The sequence below is a fragment of the Ammospiza nelsoni genome, chromosome Z (genome assembly GCF_027579445.1).
Source record: "Ammospiza nelsoni isolate bAmmNel1 chromosome Z, bAmmNel1.pri, whole genome shotgun sequence".
In the NCBI taxonomy this organism is placed as follows: domain Eukaryota; kingdom Metazoa; phylum Chordata; class Aves; order Passeriformes; family Passerellidae; genus Ammospiza; species Ammospiza nelsoni.
The window spans coordinates 25,493,449-25,516,836 of record NC_080669.1 but is presented as its reverse complement, the minus strand read 5'-3'; positions in this window follow the sequence as shown (position 1 = coordinate 25,516,836).

The following is a 23,388-nucleotide window of genomic DNA, read 5'->3' as shown; positions in this document are numbered from 1 at the left end:
GGGCTATAAATTAATTTCTTTGTCAGTACTTTGACATTGTTTATTATAGCAGGGGGCAGAGGACTTTACTGAGTTCAGAAAGTAGTTTATGTTTATGTGACAAATGTGAGATGGGCTGAGGAAAGTGACTACAGAAAAAACCGTGCTGTCAAAGCCATGTTCTCACTCACACTCAGGTAACACTGCTGTGCACAGGCAACATTGTAGTATGCAAGCACCCTTGCTCAGGAGAGCAGCTGCCTTGCCCTCTCCATTTCCTCAGTTACTCCCCCACAATTCTAGGCAATGCTTCTTGTATATTTTATCAGTCTTGATGGCCTTGTACTGTAAATGTTTTATGTGGAAAGGCACTGCTCTGCCATGCAAGTGGGAAGAACAGGAAGGTGCTTAGCAGAGCTGTCATGCTTCAGAGTCTGGGTGAATCCAGAATAGAAACCCACAGGCTGGGCTGGGAGGTGTTGCTGAAATCCTCTGCTTTTTTAAACTGCAGTACACCCTGCCTTAAGGGGACAGGAAGTGCAGGCACATCATGCCAGCATCATCCACATGGGAAATTCCTGTGCTAGCACAGAGAGGTGTCTTCAAAGACTGTCCCTATTCCTGAGGCTGCACTGCCACATAAGATGCTGCAAGAAACAAGCATTCCAACGCTCAATCCTTGCTCTACACAGAAAATGTTCTCTGTGACAAGAGAACCTCCTCCTCTGGCAGGCATTTCTCAGATTTTTCTGGCCTACTCTCCCATAGTTTAATTTCATTTTCTAATGAAATCATTGTGATGAAATGAGGCAATTGTCCCATATGGGATTTGAATAAGCTAACACGTGCTTGCTATTAATTAGTTGGGTTTCAGTTCTTGATTTCAAACTATTAAAATAATTAAGTTTGTATGAAGGCTTAGTCACAGAAGTAGCTGAATCTTACAGTAATGTCAGTGAGAGTCCCAGTGGGGAACAGGTTCCCGGTTAGCTGCTTCCGAAGTTTGCTTCTGGTGACCTGCTCATAGGGTCTAATTGGTCTGCAGTGAAAGCAGAGTGAAACCAGTTAGGACTGCAGAAGTCTGGCACATTGTTGGGGCCAGCTTAGGGAGTTTTTTCTCATTATGGTTTGTTAGAGAATCTTTCCCTCTGGCCAGCTGTTGAAAAATGGTTTATTCACTTTTGGCAGGAGCTGAAATTCAAGATACATACTCATGCCCATAAATTTGAACATCTGAAGTCAAGAGTGTGATTAAAAGTAGTGCTGAACCCTTGTCTAAAGGAACATGGAAAGCTATGAAGATGACCCAAATCTGAGTAGGGCAAAAAGTGACTGTACCTCATGCTGAGCTATGACAGTGGCCAAGTCAGGAGTGCTGATGGGGGAATTTAGGTAGCACTTAAAACTTTTTCCTGCTCAAAACCATCCCTTACTCTGTTTCTGCAGGTAGATCTGTGCCTGGAAAAATTGTGCATTTTAAAATACTTCAAGAGGCTTTTCCTGTTTTACACCAGCTCAGAGAGTGCATGTATGCAATGTAAACATGCTACATTGAATACAGAATCTCTTTGTCCAGGAAAGCAGAGTTATTAATCAGCCTGGATGAAAATTGGTTTTTTCCCTGGCTTTCTCTGAGTTCCACCATGACTAACAACTTCGTGACTTAGGAGATCAGCTGTCTCAGCTCCAGTTGCATTATATTTTTGTATGTCTAATTGCTTTCCATTTCTAAAAAATACTCCTAAATTTTTGGCTTAGCTGTAATAAAAACATAGCTTCACAAGTCAGGGTGTTCTGAGGACAAAATTCTAACATACAGACATTTCTTCTTTATTATCTTTTAAATTTTTTTAAAAATCTTGACTAGAATTTTCCTCCATTTTTGTCTACCCTTCTTAGAGGTACCAAAAAATTAAGGCTTTACTGGGGAGAGAAATGAAACCATAGATTACTAAATTGTAGAAAGATGAAAAAAGGGGAGGGGAGTATCTCCTTGCTGCTGCAGGGTTGTCAGTTCACTGTGTAGTAACAACTAAACAATCCAGAAGAGAATCAAAGCAGAAAAGGACCAGAATACAATGTAAAACAATGCTGAAATAAAAATAGTGTAAGTATAAATGCAAAACCTTGCCCTGAACCTTGCTGCACTTTGTGTCTGTTTAAAATGGAGGGGATCTGTAAACAGGCAGCAAAAATAATCAGAGTTGGAAAGATGGCTGCAGGTAGAGGTGGCCGTATACCACGTTCCAAGTCAGGCAAGAGTTGGAAAGCAGTGACAGGATAATCCTCAATGGAACAAGGCACTTCAAGATACTTCAGGATGTCTACTCAGGCTTCCTCACCTTTTAAAACTAGAAAGGGACTCTCAATAATACTGAAAGGAAATCTTTTTTACTCAGTAGTTAATTAACCTTTAGTATAAGACAATGTTGCTCTCAGTGATGCAAAACCAAGGCTGGAAGCTTTCCTTACTATGAAGGATCCAATCAGTAGAATAGAATTCTCTTAACCCGTCATTCAGCACACTTTATATACAAAGACCTGATTAGAAGATGTATATTATGATTATTTCTTTACACTGTCAGTGTATAGAAAGAATACTGGTGGCGCAACACTTTAAATTTCATTACCATATACACCTCCTCTAAGAAAGCTTCACAGCTTTTTATTTCTATGCAAAGGTAAATATAGGTAAAATCTATATATGCAAAATCTATATAGGCAAAAGTCAGTATAGGTAAAATCTTTGCTGAAAAAGCAGTTTTCAAACTACATCAGAAATATGCAGTATAGCTCTTCTTCCAACCATTGGAAGCATAATAGTGTTTTTTGCTTGATATTTAAGAGCAAGTGCTTAAGGAGATAGAGGTATGGTACCCTGTCAGCTTTTTTGTGGCCACCATGCTTGCTTTATTTAGGGGCTGCTGGAATTGTGTTGTGTTACTTCAAAATGGCCATCCATATGTTCTAATGCTGTGCATTTGTAGAAACACAGTCCTGTGCATAGGTAAGGGCTTAAGCAGGTTTCGAAGTTAAATTATCTCAGTTTGCCAGCATTTGGATAGAACTTTTTTGGTTTTCTGGTATTTCCTATTGATTGTCTTAGGTCCAAACTAAGCTGAACTCTCCTGATTTTACAGCCACATGTTTCTGGTTGGGAAAGACAAAAACAGGCTGTACCTACTGGCCTTTGGCCACAGCTTATAGCTTACCTTCCTTCTTGTACTTACAGGTGGTTAAATCTACTTTCAAAGAACCAATCTGCCTAATTTGCTGAATAAATTCTATTCCAAATGAACATGCTGGAGTAATATTTTCAACAGAAAATAGGACTGTTCTGAGTCTATTTCTTAATGTTATTGGTGGTGGGACACAACCTAAATTCACACCTTATATTTCAGAAAACTTCTTATGCACAGAAATGCTGGATTGTTGAGCTTATAATCAAATCCATGTTTCCCAGGTGCCTGGAAAGACAAACAAGTGATATCCTTGTATACTTATGTAACCCATTCTGCTTAGCTTTCGCTTCTTCATCCCTGGAACTGCACTTTTTGGATCTTTCCCCTTTTTCCTGGTAGCATTGCTTTTTTCCTTTCTTTCTGAGAAGCTGGGCTGAAAATGACTTCATTTACCTCTTTAATTCACAAAATAACTTGACTGATATGATGAAACTCTTCCTATTGCTCTCTGAGGACTTTAAACCAAATCTTCACTTTCCTGGCATTGAGAACAGACAGCAAAAGACACTTAGACCTGAGATGCTCATAGGTATTGTAACCACCTGGCCCCTGAGCCAAACCTGTTGTCAGCCCTGGGTTGGGAGACCCAGATAGACTGCAGAGGTCTGGTGACAGGGGAGCTGAATAGGAGATATTGTGAAAAAGTTTTCTGCTGTGACTTCAGCAGGGAGGAGGTCAGGCTTTCCTCACTTTGAAAGTGTGCAATGGGAGATGCTTTTCATGCTGAGCTCTCCAGCATCCCTTAACTCTTCTGCTAAGAAAGCCTGCCTTTGCTAATCTTTAAGGATCATAAAGGGAATTTATTGTTACATTATGCTTGTTTCTCTCAGACCAAGCAGAAGAAACATTAAGGAGGGATTGCCCTGCTAGCTGACAGTTATTAATTTTTTATGAGTGTTTTGAAGTCCAGATCATGTGTTTATATTCTCAGGCTGTATTATATTTTCCAATTTTTTGAGCTCTTCTCATGTTTTATCAGAAGGGTTTCCTCTTAAGCTAAGCCATTAATCAGTCACAAAAGAATTATCATGGCACAGCAGCTGTGCAGCTCATTGCAACATCTAAGGCAGGCACCAAAAGGTTTTTCCCAAAGACCAGCAAAGCTCTTTTTCCTGAAGAAAAAGATGTTACACCTTCAAGTGTTCTGTTGCTCTGCTGGAGTTGACTCTTGCCACAGCTTGGATATTCACAGCTATCCACAGCTTGGACAGCTCATCCCAAGAGTGCTGTTCTCCCTATAACTTTAACGAAAGACATTTAAATGTATTATGATAATAGCACTATCTGATCATCTGCTGCCGACAGAGCTGCAGGGTTTAGCAGAGCAAAAAGGGTGGCTTCAAAGAGCTGTAACTATGAGGCAAATCATAACTCTGGGAGGATAAATTCTATGCACAAAATCCGTGTGTTATCAAAAGGCACTGCTCTCACCTGTGCTGAGCAGCCTTCAGGAGAACAAGGATGTGGTTTGCTTTGTCACTTGAGCAACCTGAGCTGAAGCAGTATGCTGACCTTCCAGCCACTGTCCAGCAGAGGACAGGGGCAAGCTGTGCAGTTTTACAACTAGTTTAGGCAGTCCATCGGTGCCTGCCAGCAGGGACCATGTAGCCGGGAGTGAAAGCCCTGCACAATTGGGCTAGAAAGAAACAAAGGCAAAGGCGCATGTACAGGGAGGTGTCTGCCAGATGAAAATATTAGGGTCTGGCTGAGGCCTGGCCCAGAAGCAGTTTTGAAGCACTTAGGTCCTTTTCATGTTCTGATGAGAGAGCAGACCAGACACTTTTTCATCTCTCTGGGACCAGCTATGAAATCAAGACTCTTGCAGGAGGTGAAAATACCACCAGGATTTCACAAGGATATTTTTGGCATGCAATAGACAGTGGTGGATCATGCAGATTTCCTATGCAAGTCCCTCACAAGCAAGCTGTGATATGGTGGGAGATAGGGGATGAACAGTGCTGGAGGCTGCCACATCCTGTTTGTATTCTGTTTGTGAGAAATGTTGCCTACATTGCTAAGAAAGATAGTCCAGTCTGCACCACTGCTGGGAGAAGGCAGTCAACAGCTCTTCTCATAAACCTTGGTGATGACAGCTGCTTTCCACCCAGTAAGCCTGTGCATGTAATCTGAACCAAAAATGGACTTGCACTTAGCACAGTTTTAACAGGAATCATATATAGCTCATTACAGTTGCTGTGGCTAATAACCACTGACAGATGTCTAAATAAAACCAGGAAACAGCAACACAGCAGAGGAGTGGGTGGTGCCTGTGCTCCTCTCAGTGACCAAGTTCTGTGTGTCACTTCAGTGATGGGGACTGAGCCTGTTCTGTGATTATAGATAGCACACCTCTATTTCTGTTTTGAAGTATCTCCATATGGGAGTGAAGAGATACTGAAAGCTACCCTAGATTCTCCAGTCTGTTGCTGGCATTGCTCCCAGAATGCAGCCTGCTGAAACTTTGAATTTACCATTGCAGAAATGTTGGAGGGATGGCTTGTCAAAGAATGAACAATCTTTATTTCCCAATTTAAAAAATACATGTAATGTTTCTTGCAGCTAGAACTGAGTATAATGAAGAGACAAAACTGAAATAATAGCAGATATTTTTGACATGTTGATGTGCTTAGCCTTAGTCATCTGCCTTTAGTGTTTATGCACTAGGCTTCGAGAGGCAAATAAATAATAGAAAATGTAGGAAATGGAAATGCAGAAGTAAATAAAAAATCAGTCATGAGGATAATCTCCCATGCTTTTTCTCAATTTTTTGCCAATGTCTGTAGATTCTACTCATACTGAGATAAGCTAATTGGAAAAAGAGAACTGTGAGCTTGAAGATTCACAAAAAAACTGTTTCAAAATACATCCCTTGATTACAAAATTTTCATTTCTTCAGTTGCTTGGTGACATAAATCAGGCTTAGAGAAAAAAAAGACATGGAATTCATGCAACTTCCCACATTTCAAATTGTAGTTTGATTGCTGTGTTTATAATCTGTGTTAATAGTCTAAATCACTGATAAAGAGGACAAGCTACATAATATGGAATAATTCACAATGTGCATACAAACACCTTGAAAATCTGTGTGGACAATTTCAAAGCACTTAATGAACAAAGGTTCTTGACTTTAGTCAGCTTTAATGAACTCTCTTTTATTAAAACACTGATTAGTCCTGCTCTAGTGGTAGGCGATAACTTGAAAAAGGCAGCTAGACCTTGAGGCATGAAAGGATCTGGAAAATCACATTGAAGCCTAGACCTAGGAGAAAACTCTAATTGGCTAGCTTGCATCCTATCAGATCAATTATCATCAGAGGTGTAATAAGAATGCTGTCTGTTGCACACTACAAATGCCTTCAAGAGCCAATTGGAAAGTGCTGCCAGATGTGCGCACTGCAATTGTGCACACTTTTTCTAATTTACTGGTGGAATGGCTTTGAATAATGGTAGGGAACCCTACTGCCTAGTGATGCATGCAGCACATTTAAATTAGTTTTGTTAACTAACTCTCAGCCTTCTGTATGATTCGTACTTTCTGTAGAAGCTGGCAAAGAAACCATCACCTTTCCAAAAAATTAGCTTTGGACAGCTTTTGTCTGTTTTTAATGACAATGTGTGTCTTGAAGGGCTTTGCATCATTCTGATGGACTATAGAAATAGAAGGAGGCAGCAAAGTGAAATTGTGGTTATTTTGAGATATAATCTCTGAGTATGGTTGGGGTTTTTTATCAGCTAGGACAAAGAAAGATGATCAGGAGTATTGGAAATGCGAGTCCGGTGGCACATAGGTGAAGTCTCTTATCAAAATTTAAATGTTAATCAGTGTCTCTGTGTTTTCTAGGGCTTGCAACTCTGAGAACATAGGCAGAAAAGGAAGCTTAGTCACCTTTTCTCTGTATGCAGAATTCCTTTCCTTCTTGCATTGCTGGTCACCTTGCAACTAGGCAAGCTAAACCTAACAATGTTTGTGTCACATCTGTTCCAGCTATTCAGTACTTGAATGCGAAGAAGAGCACCTGAAAGGCTTAACTATCACTTTTTAGTGTGCCTAAGTGGCTGTGAAGTTAATGGCTACCTGTAACTTGTCATAGGTCATTAGGGTCCTTGAAGACTGAATTCTGTTCCACATAATGCATAAGGAAGAGATGATCCAGCCACAAAAGTTGTAGTGAGTAGCACATGGCCTGTAGTTGCTAAAAATTTTGGTTTCAATGATTAGCCTGGCATTGAATACCAATAGTACTTCAAGGTCTCTCAATTTTTGGAAGTTATATGCCTTGTCCAGCCCTAGGACTTTCTACCTTTATGCCAAATCCTGTATGTGTATGTAGTGTCCTCCAAGCATTTGCTGTCTGTGAGTCTGACAGAGGAACAAAAACTGAAATATGTGTGGAAAGCCACAGTAGAAGCCATATAGATTATGGCTTTTTTTTCTTGTCTAATGGAGTCTGAAAAGTGCTCTAATGTTTCTGAATTTAAGGAGAAAATAATTGACAACAGAATTTTTTCTGTTAGAGCTAAATCTCAACCTTTTGGTTTGTTCCAGTACACCTGCAGCTGAAAGAGGTAACATTGCATGTGCCAAGAGAGCTGTGTCAATACTCATCTCTGGGAGGGAAAGAAAATGTCCTTGTTGGATCTTTGACAATTTAGTTTCTTTCACAAAAATTGAGTTCCTGGTAATTATAGACCAGTCAGCCTGACCTCAGTACCTGGCAAAATAATGGAACAGTTAATATTAAGTGCCATCACACAGAATTTACAGGATGGCCAGGGTATCAGACCCAGTCAGCATAGGTTTAGGAGGGGTAGGACCTGGTCACCTTTTATGACCAGGTAACCCACCTAGTGGATGCAGGGAAGGCTGTAGATGTTTATTTGGATTTCAGCAAGGCCTTTGACACTGTCTCCCACAGCACACTCCTGGGACAGCTGGCAGCCCAGGGCTTGGATGGGAGCACTCCTTGCTGGATTGGGAACTGGCTGGATGGCCGGGCCCAGAGAGTGCTGGGGAATGGTGCTGCATCCAGCTGGGGCCAGTCACCAGGGGTGTCCCTCAGGGGTCTGTGCTGAGGCCAGTTCTGTTCAATATTTTTACTGACTACATGGTTGAGGGTATTGAGTCTTTCATTAGCAAATCTGCTGATGACACTAAGCTGGGAGCATGTGTTAGAGTCTATTAGAGGGACGGAGGGCTTTGCAGAGAGACTTGGAATCGTTGGATGGATGGGCAGAATCTAATGGGATGAAGTTCAATAAGTCCAAGTCCTGCACTTTGGCCACAATAACCCCCTGCAGCATTACAGGCTGGGGATGGTGTGGCTGGACAGGGCCCAGGCAGAAAGGGATCTGGGGGTGCTGGTCCACAGCCGGCTGGACATGAGCCAGCAGTGTGCCCTGGGGACCAAGAAGGCCAATGGCATCCTGGCCTGTGTCAGGAATAGTGTGGCCAGCAGGAGCAGGGAGGTCATTCTGCCCCTGTACTCAGCCCTGGTGAGGCCACACCTTGAGTGCTGTGTCCAGTTCTGGGCCCTCAGTTTAGGAGGGATGCTGAGATGCTTGAGCGTGTCCAGAGGAGGCAACGAGGCTGGTGAGGGGCTTGGAATACAAGCCATATGAGGAACGACTGAGGGAGGTAGGGTTGTTCAGCCTGGAGAAAAGGAGACTCAGGGGTGACCTTATCACCCTCTTGAACTTCCTGAAGGGTGGCTGTGGTGAGCTGGGGGTCGGTCTCTTTCTCCGGGCAACAACAGACAGAACAAGAGGACACAGTCTCAAGCTGTGCCAAGGGAGATACAGGCTAGAATTAAGGAGGAAGTTTTTCACAGAAAGAGTGGTCAAATACTGGAATCATCTACCCAGGGAGGTGGTGGAGTCACCATCCCTCGAAGAGTTTAAAAAAAGACTGGATGTGGCACTTGCTGCCATGATCTAGTTGAGGTGTTAGAACATGAGTTGGACTCAATGATTTTAAAGGTCTCTTCCAACCTAGAAATTCTGTGATTCTGTGAAATCAATGTGGTTGATTTCCCATTTCACTCCCCTTTATATTCCCCTTCTACTTTAGAAGTTACAAGGCTGTGTAAAGACTTGTAACTTTCTCTCTTTGGTAAATTGTTATTTACGCATCCTGGTTGAATCAGGAGAAAAACAGCAATCCTAATTATCTGTCTGAGTCACCTATTCAGGCTAAAAAAAAGCTTTAGCTTCACTGAGAAGTGATTAATACATAATATACTTAAGTAACTTGGGAGGTCTCCAAGCTCTACATTTGCAAAGGTCTGAGAGATGCTTGCCTTTTCTGTTATTTTACAAATTTCTGAGAAGGTGCTACTTCTTCCATTCTTTTCCCTAACACAGAAAAAAGGCAGATCCAACCATACTAAGACTGAAAAAACTTAACTGAGAGGCACGGGCTGGATTCTGAGAAAATAAAACTGTTGCATATTGCATACAAGGACACACTCAGAAAATGTTTGGGTGGCAATTTACAAAATCAGATCCAAGAAGGTATCGAGACACTGGACACCTATATCGTACATCCCCTCCCACAGAAAACTTATGAATCTGGATTAGAAGCAAGATGAGCTAGTAGAAATCAGCCCTGGGAATGCACTGCAAGCACTTGCAGAATATGGTGGTAAAACAGGATCTGAAGAACCAAAGTACTACTGGGTTATTTGGTGATTGTGGTCTTGGTTTTTTTGTTTGTTTGTCCAGCTCCAGAGTTTGTGTATGATGTGAACAAGTTCTGTGAACTGTGTCTCTGATCTTCAGAAATATTCAGGTTTTGGTCTGTCATTGATAATATCTCTAGTCTAATCTGTATGTGAGAACAAGGATCTAAATACTTCAAGATTTTCTATCACAAAAAAAAAAAAAAGGGAAGCCGAGGTAACAATTCTTCTCTCACAGACTGATGAGAAAATTATGAGGCACTTGGATTCTATAGTAACAGAAGACATATGACTTCCTGAGGATGCCTAAAGGGGTATTTAGAGGTACCAGAACTCTCAAGACTCCTAGGACCAGGACTCCCAAAATTTCCTGCTTAGATTGATCTCTTTTTTTCAGTTCTGTTACCATTTCAAGCACCTGCCCATATGTTATCTTTTAAAAAACACTACAAAGTGTGACTGGACAGCAAGGTAGGTTTTATATCTGCACAGGATATCCCCAACTATTTCTTTAGGGAGTAAATCTCATGTTTCTGACCTCACTTTACTTGACTCCTTTGCTTCAGAATTGCCCTGCTCCTTGTCTAATCATGTGTAAACTATTGGAGGAAAGTGAGATTGTCATAGTATTGGAATACTGTTTTACGAGCAGTGAAGATTCTGTTCATGAAAACACAGTGACTGAAGACAGTGTGTGTCCTACAACTCTGCACTTCACTGGCACTTTCTCATGTTTTTGTGTCGCTCCAAAATTGTAGGCTTATGTTTGCATCATCTGTATCTAACTGACTGTACTGCACTGGTGAGTGGTTCTCAAGCTTCTAGCATAAACTCCAGGAGCATGCTGTAATCCTAACTCATTTGTGGGGCTAACTAATGAATAGTTTCAGTGTTATTCTCCATTGTCAGATCAAATCCACTAAAACTGGAAGACAGGCAGGAAATTGCCCTTACTTTCAGAAGCCTCAGCTACTAGAAAATATTAATGACCTTGGTTTGCTCCACTGACCAAACTTAGGTTGCAGGCTTTCTGACTGTGAAGTGTGAAATATGTGCATTTAGGAGATTCTGCATTTCTCCGGTTGTTCCCTCTGGTCAAGGGAACATAGTAGTCAGCTGAATCCTGCAGAAGATTTTTTTGAGAAATCCTTGCCAATTCAGCTGCTCTAGCCATTAATAGCTGGATAGTTGTCATAAGGCAACAAGGAGTTGAATAGAAAATCTTGAGCTCTTTTTCACGCTCTACAAGCAATCATCTGAGAAAGACAAAGTGATGAAAGTTTCTTTTCCTGGGTGAAGCTTTAAACATTCACTATCAAAAAGACAGTGAAAACTTTTTATCTTGGTGCATACTTTCTAGATTATCTTTAAGGCAAAGATCTTTTTGAATGTTGTCAATCGAAAGAGTGGGGTATTAGTCTACAGACATTACTTACTAGATTACACAGAGTGCACCTGGATTTGATCATACAGATTACATTTGATTATACGGATTATTTGGATCTATTAAAAAAAAGAAACTCAAAATATTTTGAAATTGATGTTTTGTCAAACTTTCTAAAAGGAGAGAAGTTTCATTTCAGGAATTCTTTCCTCAAAGTCAGCTGCTTTGTGTGTTAAATTATTTCATTTCATCTCATCCATTCTGTAGCAGCCTTTCTTGTATGACTTCTCTTTGTGGTGATAGTGATGTTGCCAGTACAATGTGCCCCCACCCTTTGTCCAGTCCTGGGAGCTTCCCCTCCAGCTTCCATGTAGAAATTTTGGCTGCTCCTCTGTGCTCCAGAAGTACCATAAGATATGGAGCTGCTGCTTTTGGATGTGATGTCCCAAAGCCATTGTTCTGCATACAGAGATTTATGTTTGACCTAGCTGATGCACACTCCTTTGATGACCCAGAAAAGAAGCCCAAGTAGGTTTGGAAAGGAGGAAAGTCACAGTATTAATTCACAGAAATTGCAGACATTGAATTGACTGGAGCTTTCTCTGATACCATAAGTTATGTGGAATTGTAATTTATCTTTTGACTTGAGTCTTCAGCAGCATTTCGTCTGTCATAAGTTTCAAATATGGAACAGGCTTTACATTCCTCTTCTAATTTTTTTCCCAGTCTTAGGTTTCTGCAGTTTTACGTGGACCTGCTGCAGCTGCTGTCCTGTACTTGGAAGTAATTTCCCACAGTTAATTTATAGGTGTCAAATACTTGCTGTTTAAGTCAGCATATAACCCTTCTTTATTGGCAGTGACAAGTGAGTGCACACAAATTATCCCATTAACCTCAATAAAGCATCACTTCAATGTCACTAATTTTAGCAGGGGCAGATGGAAAATTGTTTATTTTTGAATTTAAGGCAAAGTGCCTCAGATTTTCAACTTGCTTTTATCTCTTGTTTCTGAGGGAATTTTGGAGGGTAAAATAGTTCTAAAGGATATTTATTTCAAAGAGCAGCCATACAGTGAATTGTGTCATTATATTACAGTCTGCTTCAGGAAATCTTTGGGACACAGAAGTAGTGTTTCTTCCATTACTTAACAGCTCCTTATAGAACCATTCAAAATTAGAACTTATATTTAAAAATAATCCTTTCATGCAGGTTTTGGAGAAGTCTTTTAACTCAAAATATTCCACTGATGTTTTTAATCCAAATTGAGCCTTTATTCCAGTACACTTAAAGCAAAATGAAATGTTCTCCCCTTACATTCTACCTGTTCTCACTTCTTCCGCTGGAAATGAGCTATCCTTCCTTGCACAAAACCAATTTTCTGTCCTGAGTGCATCTGCAGTACTGGTAAAGCTGGTTGTTACATCGCCATCTAGTGATTTAAAATCATTGCAAAACTTACCAATGTTGTTTCACAAACGGCCAGGTCACAGCGTTGAAGACCCTTGCTTACCTGCAGTGCAGTTGCCTGTCGTTACACATGGAATGTCTAACCAAAATGAGGGATTTCCTAGAATTAGAAAAATTAATATTTTCTCTGCTGTCAGGGTATTTTTATAATAATTGGATGCAGGTGGAGGGAGGAAATATGTCAGAAAGCCTTGACTACAAAGCTAAAAAAAGTTCCAATGTATCATTTTAAAGAAGTATTGATTTGGTGTAGTGGAGCATAGTAGCACTAACTGGAAATTACCTCTGCATTTTCAAGTTAGAGGCCTCCTCCATTCTGTTTGATTTTTAACACAATCTGTATTATTTATCTGGCTTTGTATTCTATTCTTGTGTTGAATGCTAATATTCAGCAAGAGTTAAGATAGCGTGGGAAACAAATGTACAGTATGCTTAAAAAAAAAAAAAAAAAAAGAATTGCCTGGCCAGAACAAGTTTGCTTTTTTGTTTGCCAGTTACAAAGTGAGCAACAGGGATGGTCACGTACACATGGTTGTCACATTTGTAAAGGTGGACGAAATACTGCAGAAGCCCAGGTGCTGCTTTTGATTTAGATGTGGTAGAAGAGGTTAATAGGATGTTTTGAGGGCATTTCTTTGCTGAATGCTTAAAAAAAAGCAACAGGTGTTAAGCATATCTCATTTCCTGCTTTTATTATTCACAGATGTGCTGAATGGGCAAGGATATAATTTATAATCAGAGATACCCACAGCCCTTTTAGTTCTTGCAACAGGGTAACTTCTTACTCTTCATATCTCTCAGTGTTCTGTATCTCTTTATGTGTTGTAGGTGCCATTTTCACTCGGAGGTGCCAACAGTGGTAGTTTTGTCAGCCTGTGGATGGCAGAGAGACTTTTGCTAAGATAATGCCCAAAAAAATTGTGTCTGAAAGAAGCAAGATGGATGTGCCAGCCCTTCATTATTTCTCAGGAGTCTCCTTTGTAGTGGTAGCTCTGTTACCTACAAATCTGTATAAGTACCAGTGGCTGAAATATCCTTCCTCATGAGTGTTAAGCTAAGGTGCACCCATTTAAAGTATCTTTTCTTTGGATGCAGCAGAGGGCAAGATGGGCAATACTGCTTACTGGCAGTATTAGAGAGAGGGATTCCTCTACCATTGGCATTGGGCTCCCAGGAGCAACAAGTAAGAGTTAAAATATGAGTTCCTCTGTTTTCAGGCTGAATTCTTGGCACTGGTAGTAAATTAACTGCTCAACCCCCACCATCTCTCACTCCTAGTCCTGTATTTAGCGCATTTTAGTCACTTTTGAAATGATCCTTAGGGTACAGTTTGGGTTTAGCAGAGAGAAAGTTTCTTGCAGTGCTAGAAGATAAGATTTACATGTAGTTGACTGCCTTTTAAATTTGATGTGTATTTTCATGGAGCCAGAACTGCTTCTGAAAGCTTTCTTTACACAAATATATTCCTCATCTTTGAGATAATCATTATGTATCTTAGTTCACTAGATTTGCATCCTCTTTGTTTGCATAGGCATGTAATCTGATTTTCAAACTGAAATACTGGATTCTATATCTGCTCATATAAGTGGTAGGGGAAACACTGTTTGCAAAATAGACATGTGAAAGAATTTTTGGAAAGAAAAAATATCTTCTTTTCACAAGGTGGGAAAAGGGAGCTAATGGCACTAAAAAAGTAATTTTATGATGATCCCTTGCAAGCCAGAAAGAAAGGCAGAAAATAAGTTATCAAATACTGAGGTGTTATTGCTAGAGAACATAAGAAAGGGATCATCACAAGCCATCTGGAAATTTAAATCTGGGGGTCCTTCTGTCCTGAGCAGTCTATCAGCTGTTTCCATGTCCTTTCAGTGAAGTATAAGGAAAGTCTCCACTCCCTTGAGCACTAAAATTACTCTGTAAGTCACACACATCCCCATATGCTAAGACAATTTGTCCCTAAGAGAACAGAAGCTTTAAAATGCAAGAATTAATTTTCTTTTTATTTTATGTCTCTGCAAGGCTTATTACTGATAATCTGACTGCACTGGTGACTTGTATTACTGTGTGGGAGTCATCAATTTACCTTAAAACACACTGAGTAGAGAACAGAGACAGTTTTTTGTTCCTGGGGCTCTATAATGGATTTAGAACTATGCTACGTGACTTTATTACTTTGTCTTCAGGTATAAATATCACCATAAATTGGGCTATGCATATATAGATTTAGTTCATCCTCACACGAGAAATTAGGAAGTTATCCTGATTTTAAATACTGTTAATGCTAGAAAGATGTTGACAGAGTTTGATGGTCAGCATGATGGTCACAGACAGTAGAAGACAACACTAATGACCTGCAGTCTTTCTAGAGATGACCTGATTTTTGCTATGACAGTACAAGGACCTGCAGATCAGCTCAACTGAAGATTACTTTTCTGTCTGAAAAGAGCATTTCTTCGCTGTTCAGAGCCAGGACTGAGGACAACGCTTGTCTTCATTTTACTCTCCACTGAAGCTCAATAATCTTTTGTCTGTAGTTGCTGTCTTTCCTCAGCTGTGTATTTTGGATTCTTTCTTTCCTGTTGCCCTATGAAATCAATAGGTCTCTGTACTGGCTACTGTCCATGAATTATATAATAAGGACTCATGGATCTGTTCAAAATTTCTTCAAAAATAACAGATAGTTTCACAGAATCAAAGAATCATTTAGGTTGGGAAAGACCTTTGAGATTATTGAATCCAAGCATTAAACAAACACTGCTAATTTCACCACTAAACCATGTCCCTCAATGTCGTATCTGCATGTCTTTCAAATGCCTCCAGGTAGCTCCACCACCTCCCTGGGCAACCTATTAACTATTAATTAACTATTAATTAACTATTCTTTCAGTGAAGAAATCTCTCCTGGTATTCAAACTGTGTCTCCCGTGGTGCACCTTGAGCCTATTTCTATTTGTCCTCTCAATAATTTTGTGGTAGAAGAGGCCAAACCCACCGGGCCACACTGTTCTTTCAGCCAGTTGTAGAGAGTGATAAAGACTTCCCTGAGCCTCCTTTTATCCAGACTAAATACTCCCCACTACCTCAGCCAATTCTCATAAGGCTTGAGTTCTAGACTTTTTCCAGATGCTTAATTGATCTTCTTTTGACATGATCCAGCAGGTCTTTGTGCTTCTAGCAGCACTATTAATGTTTAAAAATGCAGAACACTTGAGTCTTTTCCTGGTTTTGAGGCATTCCTAAAGCCTGTGGAATGATTTCTGTAGTTCTCCAGCACTGAATAATATGTTTGCCCAGCCTTTTTTAGAAAAACAGATTTGTGTTTGGCAGCATTATTTTGCCCTCTCTTTTTCACAAATCTTTTCAAATCTTTTAGAGCTGTAAAGAGATGACTTGAGAACTGACCCTGCAGTCAAATTTAGATGGAGTTGGCCTGTATGGTTTTAAAAGCTGTTGCAAGGCAGGGATGGAACACATTTTATTTTCTTTGGAATCCCTGCTAAAAATGAAGAGTATTTATGGTCCTGTGTTGTTGTACAAAAGCAAATTTGTAATTATTTTTCATTGTCCACATGGAAACGTTCTAGCAGATCTTTGTATGTCTAAGCCAACATCAGATTGACCCTTCCTGCATTTCAAGATCCTGTTAGGGAAAGAAATATCTTATTTTCTGGTGCTGAAATTAGTATTCATATCAAACCTTTGAACTTATTCTCCTTATAAGGTATGTGGTATTAGCTGGAGTAAGACCTCATTCTGTAAACAGCTTAAGCTCAAAGGAATGAAGAAATAAACAGAAATAAATGCCTTCTTCTCCCAAAAAGGTAAAGAAGCATCTTTATTGAGTGATTTTCTGATCATCAAACAAAACCAAATTGTTGCATGATCTCTAATGAGGCCTCATTCTACAGAAGTAGCAGTGCCTTTAAAGTATTGATGACCTTTGCTATGCTGTTAATTTCACCTGAGAGTGTAAGCAAAATTTTAAAAAGGTCCATCCATGATGGATAGCTCTGTCCTGAGCAGTTCCACTCAGTAGTCTAGTAACCATTGGACATTTTGCCTTTGTGTACATTGGATCATGATGCATGAAGGTGATTCTTGGAACCTTGCAATGTAAGCACCCAATACATTAATTCTAAGAGACGTGGATCCTTTCTGCTCCACTGACTATTCCATGAAATTAGCTGTTAAAAGTACACTTTCAGGGCAAGTAACTTTGTATCAGAATGTTCCCTTTGGCCATTTGTAAACCTTAACATTTGTTGGAGTGATCTTGAGAGTCACTAGGCATGATCAAATACAATAGGAATGTTATTTCCTGTGGTAGGGTGACTTATTGGCATTGCTTTTGATTCATATTAAATGCGCATCATGTTTCTCGCCCAACAATGTTGAAATTATTGTGATATCCCCAAAACTTTGGTTTATCTATTTACAACCATCTGCTATTGATATTTGGAGTTCTTTTTGCTTATGAAACATGGTAACAATGGCATGCAGTGAAGAACTGCTTGCTTCACCATCATATCACAAGAATTTGCAGTGCAAAAAATTGTATGTACAGAAACTCATGTACTGAGGCTCCTGTCAGTCAGAATTCCACTGAACATGATCATCTAAAAATGTATATCATAGGGGATGATCTGGTTCAGATGGGCTTTTTTCAGATATGACAATGTGAAGGGAAGCAGGAGTACTCCTGAGGTCAGGAGAGAAGTCTGTCGCAGAAACTGCTCTCTCCCTTCCTGCTCTTTTTTAATTCCCAATGCATTTTAATTTTCTCTCCAAACACAAAAATCCATCAGCTTAAGCTGGTGGACTACAGACAGAAGGAAGGTTGAAAAGGGAAAATGGCTGAGAAAAAATAACATGCCACATCTTGGTGTCCCGGGAATTATAATACACAAAAATAGAGAGTAAAGAGGTGCTAGAGTAAAGGGATTTGTAATAAAATGTAGGTAACACCTTAATTAAAAAAAGAAGAAGGCAGAAAGTTTACCTACAAGTAGTAAACTTTAAGCAATACAAATTTGAATTATGATATTATTCTTTAATTACCAGGATTTTGCTACCATTTTTCTAATCAAGGCATTTTTAGTTTAAGTCTACCAGATGGTATATCTTGTAGTTCACAGTAAGAGACTGGCCATTATCTTGAGCAACCAGCTCTGAAGACATTTGGAGCTAATACAAATGACTAGAGTTTGATTTTCATGTGGGAATTTTTTTGTGTCCAGCCAAAGCTGCACCAGTACAATCAGAGAGATCAGTCTGGGTTCCTAAAAAGTTATCTCTGAGTAAAATGAGATCAGAGCTATAGGGAGAGGTGAAACTCTCATTGGACCAAATGGTTGCCTGTCTGATGCCATCACAGTTGTGACACCCTCTCTGCAATGCTGTGGAAAGTTTGTCCCAGATATCAGATTATCTGTTTGCAAAAGAGATCAAACATGAAATGTGATGGGGAGGTGAAGTCAGAAACCAAAGTGGTATCATCTGCTTTAGTCAGTGCACCTAATACAACATAATATCACTTTCTGCAAATTTTGAGATCACTACATCAGCAGTACTACTAAATGGAATTTAGGGTAGGCATCCCTAAATGTGTCTCAGTAGTAGCACTTCTCTGGAACTCCTCTGCTGTTCTTCTTCAAGATACATCTTAAAATTTTATTCAGTACAACTGACTGATAAGTGTAAGTCATTCATGACAATGGAATCTCAAAATCAGAAAGTTTAGACATTTTGAATTTTCTTAGCTTCTGTCACACTGAGGGACTTCCATTGTCTGGTAATTTAAATTTTGCATTAGCCAAGTAATTGCACTTTAACAAACACATCGATTTGGTACTCTGTAAATTTGCTCTCCTTCTGACTCTTCTGGGAGAGCTGCTGTACTGAGATCTGACTTCAAGTCACAGTGGTGCTTGTTAGTACTGTAGGTTTCTCTCAGTTCACAGGAAACTTTTGAGTTCAGAGGTCCTTGAAGGGCCCAAGTGTGGGACATCAGTGAGAGTAGTGAGTGGTCCCCTGCTGCCTTGTCCCAAATTAAGCCTGCTGTGGGATCACTGCAGGGCTAAGCACACCCAGCTACCCACACTGTGCCACCCACTGTCCTCACTGGAGTGCCAGAGCTACAACCCACCCCTGCAGCAATACCAGCTGCCAGCACAGATTCACTTTTCAGAAGCACTATATTCCAACACGGAAAATTTCTGGTGATATGCATCTCGTGAGTGGATCTATGCTGAATATGTAAGGAACGAACATATAAAGACCCTTTGAGCTGGAGTGAAAAAACCTCCCTCTTAAGCTTCTTTTCCCAAGGCAGATGGAGGAGGCCTAGGGTGATTCTGTACATTAATACACAATAGTGAGCTTTGGTCTTTTGCTCCTTGTTCCCCACAGTCATCTCTCCCATGATCTCGCAGACTGGCAGCTTTCCACAGCAAGAGGAAGGTGAGGCGTGTCGGTAGGTGCCCGCGGGCTGTCCCGCAGGCCGCGGCCGTGACATGTGTAGCCAGCAGATGGCATTAGCAGCCCGGGCCGGCTCCAGCAGCCCGGCACGGTCTCGCAGGCCGCGCTCCCGGGCTGCAGGCCAGCGCCGCCGGCGCGGACCGGCCCGGACACTGCGGGCGGCTCCCCGGCCTGCTCGCTGCCCGGAGCAGGCTTCGGGGCCGAGCTTGCTTGTGCTGTGCTCAACCCGACCCCTGCTGGCACAGCTGGTACCGCTGCAGGCGTTTTGGAGGGGTCACGACATCTGAAAGTGTCAGCGTGCGAATTTTACAGTTTTAATTGGGGGCCGCTAAGCCGTTGGCTTGAAAAATGACCAAAGGAAGAAGGTTTGCTGTCTGTCCACCCCAACGTACATCTGATACAGTCTTTAATAGCACTTTTGAGGCATGTCTCTTCTCAGAATAAGGTCTGGTACCAGTAACTCATACTATTTCTGCTTGCTCAACTCCTGCCGTGGAAAAAAGTTACCTGGCTGCACAGTTTTGCCCACCCCATAAGTTTTGCTCCTTATTCCATGGTGGACATCAGGGTTCTGATGTGCACCTTGTCAGAACTGGCATTAGCTGCAGTTTATGTGAGTTTGCTTATCTTTAGCTTTCAGTGTTTTGCCATGTATTCAAAAAAGAAAGCAGATGCATAAATACACAAAACCTTCTTACTAAAAAATATTTTAGTATTTCTTTTTTTTTTCATTTTTTTGAAATTAATTCCTGTCTTCTGACTACCTGTGTGAGTAGCTTCTATCTCTACAATATTTTGAAACTTGTATCACACTGGCTCTTCACTGCATTATATACCGCTCACATAAATTTTAAAACTGTCTCTGCACAAGTGGATTTGCATAATGTACTTAAGAAGGAGTATGTGAAAATAATGGCATGGAGAAGCAGCCATGCAGCGCCTGCTGGAGTGTATAGAGCTACATGGGCATGCCACTATTTTTCAAGAGCATGAGTGTTTTTCCACCTAAAATGTCTGGGTGCTAAATCAAATGGGTTCCCAGGCAACCGCTGATACCAGCAATGATAGGGATCTATGCTTTTAATTGTCTTCTACAGGAGGCTATCTCAGTGTTTCCTAGAAGGGTAGAGACAGGCCAGCCATGTCAGGTGTTAATGTCGGCATCACTTATATATGACAGAGTTGTATTAGGCCAGAATACGTGCTTAGTGACCATTAGAAGGAAAATACAGATAGATAATCTCACTGCATGCTGCTCCACAAAGAATTTTGTCTCACATTAGCAAAATTCTACTAGGTAAAAATTAGATCCATGACTTGTAAAATGAGTCTTTGGGAAAAAGGGGATACTTTAATGTCATCTAGAAAAAGACCAAGCCAATTCCTTCATGTAGCAGATTATGCTTTGGCAAAATTTTGACTGTGTGCCAACTAAATCAATGAATTAGAATTTTCTAAATGTAGGGAGGTTTTCTATACTAGAGAACTTTGCAATAGCAGTAAGTGCACTGATGCAGTTAGGTACAGATTTTAAATCCTTTAGTATTTGATTTCTGGACTGAGTCTTTTGGGTGTACTCCCTGTTTAAAGCTGCATACTTACAAGGCCTAGAAACTTCTTAAAGTGAAACCTTAAATTCTTAGTTTCTGTCAAGTAAGAATTTACTTATATCTACAAAATAAAATGGAGTTGTTACCATGAATCTGGTAAAATAAAAAACTCCTTAACCTAATATAGTATTAAGAAGTAGGTATTGTTTCTTTGACCAGATGCACAGGGGGATAGCTCCTCTGAAAGTCGTGCATAAGGAGTGCAGGAAAGGTTTTATTTACATACTATATTTTACCTTCATATTCTTTGATTGTCCCAGAATAAACATACATATGATAATCATTTCCTCAAAATCATTAACACATTTTCTCTCCCCTTTACACATGTGGTCTTCTGTCTTGAGGGTCTCTTCAGTGGTGCCTAGTGCTCAGGGACCCCAGTGTTACAGCTGATCTATTAATTTGGCAGGGCACTGGGGCTGGTGAACTTCCAGTTCTCCTTCTCACACAATGGGCATTGAGCAGTTTCATAGGCCAGTGAATAAGCATTGTGTTAGCTCACCAGGTGTAGACAATTTTTCATCTAGTAACAGAGTGACAGGAGGCCCATATTGTAACTGAACAGAAACTTCACCTGGAGTGTTGGTATTGGGCTATGCTTGCTGAAGTAAATAAGTACATCACATTCTCGACTCCAGAAATGGGTACTTCAGCCATGTGATTTCTCTGTCATTTGGCATTCTTTGCCCATGAGAGAATTTTTGGTCTCCTCTCACAGTTTTGAATACTGTCCTAAAAAACAGGCATTACTTGGCCCAAAATAGGAGCTGAGGCAGGTATAAGGACTAACAGGACAGCCAGTGGCTGAGAAGTTTTATTCCAAGCAGCTGGCTGAATGACAGAGTTAAATTGGTTGCAAGCCAAAGCACAGTAGCCTTGAGACAGACTCAGGAAGGAGAAGACAGCCTGGAGTGCTGTGAATAATCTAGATGTGCACCTACACAACCCCTAGCAGCAGTTACATTGTGCCCATCTGAGACAACTCTGTTTTTCTAAGCTGTATATTTCTGCAGATATTTTATAAGACAAGCCACACAGTCCCCAGTTGGGTTTTTCTTGGAATTATAATGTTGCCACTTCCTGAAATAGCATTTTTTTTATCTGCGAGTTTTCTTTTGGTTGCAAAGTAAACAAGTTGAGCTAACACCCAGGATGAAATCAGCAACATTTGGGACCACAAACTTCGTGGGTTTAGGTTTCAGCCAGAGTATATTATTATAACTTTTTACTGTAATTATTTTCCTCTCCAAAACTATGTTGGGCTTCATGCCAGCCAATTTTCTCAATTTTCTCTGCAGAGTTTTTCTTTTTTTTGTCTGCAAGAGATTTTCAGAGGTCTGAAAATCTAAGGCAGCTTGTGGATTTCTTCTTGGTTGCTTCTAAACTTCTACTCTGCGACATTCACTTTCCCCTTTCTCTAAGTCTTGCCAGGACATCTTAGAGCCCCCCAAATCACCACATGCCTTGAAAGACATAGCAGAGTTTATCAATTTTCTCTCCAATTTCAGAGCTTTTGAGTTGCATCTCTCCTGTCTTTCACCCTTCCCACACAGCTAGGAAATCTAGAAACTTGTTTTATTTCTCCTTCATGAAAATGGAGCTTCTTATCTACTTCTGTACCTACAGAACCTGTAGTGAACATGATGAAATCAATAGTACCCAGGCATCGGTACTATGGCTTCCTTGCTGCTTTGAAAGTGATGAGTTTAAGTTTTCAGTGTTGTCAAAAGTCCCTTACCATGATTGTTGACTTAAATTTGTGGGAATGACCTAATTGAAAAAGGCCTCTGCAAGGACTGTGAATCCATTATTCCTGTTGTTTCCCACTTTTTACACAGTTAAAGTGTTACATTGTGCAAATGACATCAGAGGTTATATTGCACCATGGAAATAAATTTCAGACTCTCACTCCAATGACAATTCTCTTGTTTCTAAGATAAACTCTGGTTTTGCCATTTGCAGTTTCTAGGTTTGCTTTAGTTTCATGTACCCCCATATCATTGTTTTGCAATAGGGAAATACCATTTCATATTATTTCTCCCAAACCATGTTGTATCTCAGATTCTTTAGGGTAGCATGTCTGTAGGGTCCTTGCACAAGAGATCTGAGGTCACAAGAGCTTTTTGTGTGTGACTGAAACTCACGCCTTGTAGGGAGTCTGCAGAGCTTGAGCTTATTCAACTGCTATTCAAGAAAAGCACAGAACAGGTGATAGTGCATGACATTACCTTGCTCATAAAAATGCTCTGAGATCAAGGGCAGACTCTCAAATGTCATGTGACTCAGTCTATGTTGCATAAGTCTATTGCAATGCTGGAGAAATATGGGTATCATCTGTGTTATTACACTTTTGCAGATGGCCAAGAAGTGAAAACGACTTGCCCAGAGCCATCCAGCAAACTAGGTCTTGGGGCTAATCAAAGAAAACAGTGTTTCCAGCTCTTTAATTTTAACCATGTATGAAGTGATAAATACTCTTTATGTCTGGAAAGACATTAAACACTTAGGGAAATGCAACACTGAGAAACACAGCACCCAATATTGCCCAAGA